The sequence below is a fragment of the Arabidopsis lyrata genome, assembly GCF_000004255.2.
Source record: "Arabidopsis lyrata subsp. lyrata unplaced genomic scaffold ARALYscaffold_2, whole genome shotgun sequence".
NCBI classification, from domain to species: Eukaryota; Viridiplantae; Streptophyta; class Magnoliopsida; order Brassicales; family Brassicaceae; genus Arabidopsis; species Arabidopsis lyrata.
Genome location: NW_003302554.1, coordinates 8,695,055 through 8,697,330, shown reverse-complemented (window position 1 = coordinate 8,697,330; position 2,276 = coordinate 8,695,055). Strand labels below are relative to the sequence as shown.

The window sequence follows — 2,276 nt, the reverse complement described above, 5'->3', positions numbered from 1 at the left end:
GGATGTGGTCGAGTATCAGGTCGAGTACCAAACAGAAACTGCAACAAATGTACTCTACCACACAGTCCGTTTCCAAACCACTGTGTGTGGTCGAGTACTTTAAATGAAATAAGTAAAAATGCAAAAACAAAGCAATAGGCAACAAGATCAAGCAATCAATAGCGATGTAAACAAGGAATTCAATTGGAAGAGAAATTCCCGAGGATGGGGTAATCGAGTAGTGAAGTCTCCTTAATCTAACATGTGGTTAACATGCTCAACAAACTATCCCTAGACAACAAGTTCAATAACCAAATGAAAGTGCCACCGCAACAGAGATCCTCAAGCAAAGCTAGTCCCAGACTCAATCACCATTGACGAGAGCTCACTACAGGAATATCGGGTTTTAATTGCACTATACAATAGCGTTTGTAGTCATTCTGCTATTGTTAGAGGACCTCTGAACTTTCAATAGCGTTTCTACCTTGTTGAAACGCTATGGATAGTGTTTCACAATTTTTACATGACGCGGAAGTATATTTAATAGCATTACCATATTAAAACGCTATTGAAAGGGTTGGGCGCTAAAAATTTCCCATTCCCGCTACTACACTTAGAAATATTTTTGGGCATTTCTTTTCTTTTTCCCCTTAGCTCATCTTTGTCGACTTTACTCTTCAATTTTTAGGGTTTCCTCTTTCTCTCCTCTTTGCTATCTCCGACAAACACAAAACAGAAATTTCCGAAAAATTTCAACGTCTTTGCTCTCTCCGCATCTTCCTTAGGTTCTCCCATCTTCCTTGTATGCTCGATCTGTTTGGGAATCCCACTAAATCGAAGGTAAATCCCACTTAATCACAAATTTGTTCTTGATTTGTAGAGAGAGAGAGCTGCGAGATGACGATTTGGGTTTGGGTTTGGTCAATTTAGGGATTTGAGGATTTAGAATTTGGGGATTTAGGGATTTGAGGATTTAGGTAGAATCGCTTACACATTTGAGACTGTATCTACATGTTCCTTGAACTGCTTTGAGCTGCTTTGTGTATCTTTCACATCTTCCTTGTTAACTGAGTTATGTTTGAACGAGTCCTAACAATTTGAAACTAGATCTGGTCTGACATTTACTTCAATGTGCAGGTCGTAGTCGAACCAGTATCCAAACACATCACTTGTCCAGATTGAAGGAGTCAACACCCAAGAGAAGGTAAACAGAGCCAAATCAAAGACTAATAATGAAATCGATTTCTTTTAATTTTTGTTTGGATTTGTAGATTTATTGATTTGAGTTTAATTGATTTCTATTTTTGCTTTTTCTGTTGTAGTTCGAGTTAATCAGAAGAGAACAAACTCTATCAGGTATATGATTCTTCTATCAGATTACTTGTATTGTTGTTTTGGCTTTGAAAGTGACTGCCTCTGAAAATTACTTGTATGCACATTTGGTCGGAGCTCTTGTGAAATGGATAAAGCTTGGGTTTGGTTGCCAAGGTATTAACTTGTTCTTACATATATGCATTGATTTTATTTTATGATTGACTGTTCTCAGTTTGTAATGGGTACTATTTGTTAACGTGTAGGAATAGCCTTGAGTATGAAGCAGGAGCAACTAAGTTTATGGTTGAATCAGCAAGTAATTTGGGTAATCCATCAGAAATGTTCTGTCCTTGTCTTCTTTGCCGCAATTTTTGTCATCAGTCAATGGATACAGTGGTGGAACATCTAGTCATCAAAGGGATGGATCAGAAGTACAAGAGAAGTAAATGTTGGAGTTTACACGGGGATATAATGATGAGAAGACACCTAATGTCGATTCATCTGAAAATGAGGCTTACGAGTTGTTTAGAACAGCTTTTATGGCGACTGAAGGCACTCAACCATCTCAGCAGCAGAATGTAGATGAAGTTGAGGATATAGACAGCCAAGAAGACTTTGAGTTTAGAAAGAAGTTAGAGGATGCAGAAACTCCATTGTATTCAACATGTCAGAACTACACCAAGGTGGCTGCAATCATGGGACTTTACCGGATAAAAGTCAAGAGTGGGATGTCAGAGAACTACTTTGACCAGCTTCTGATGCTTATTCATGACATGCTACCTGGAGACAATGTCATGCCTAAGTCTACAGATGATATTAAGAAATTTTTGAAGCTCTTTGGTTTTGGTTATGATGTGATTCACGCCTGCAAAAATGATTGTATCCTTTATCGGAATCAATATGAGAAGTTGGTGAACTGCCCAAGATGTAGTGAGTCAAGATGGGAAAAAGATAAGCACACTGGTGAGGAGAAGAAAGGGATT

General features: G+C 38.2%; 1 long non-coding RNA gene across 1 annotated transcript; it reads left to right on the top strand.

Annotated features, from left to right (window-relative positions):
• The first annotated feature begins 423 nt into the window (after window positions 1-423).
• LOC110230953 lies at window positions 424-1,571 on the top strand. The gene is made up of 3 exons (XR_002334042.1): window positions 424-819; window positions 1,117-1,183; window positions 1,302-1,571. It is a non-coding gene; the product is annotated as an uncharacterized LOC110230953 (long non-coding RNA).
• Window positions 1,572-2,276: the final 705 nt, after the last annotated feature.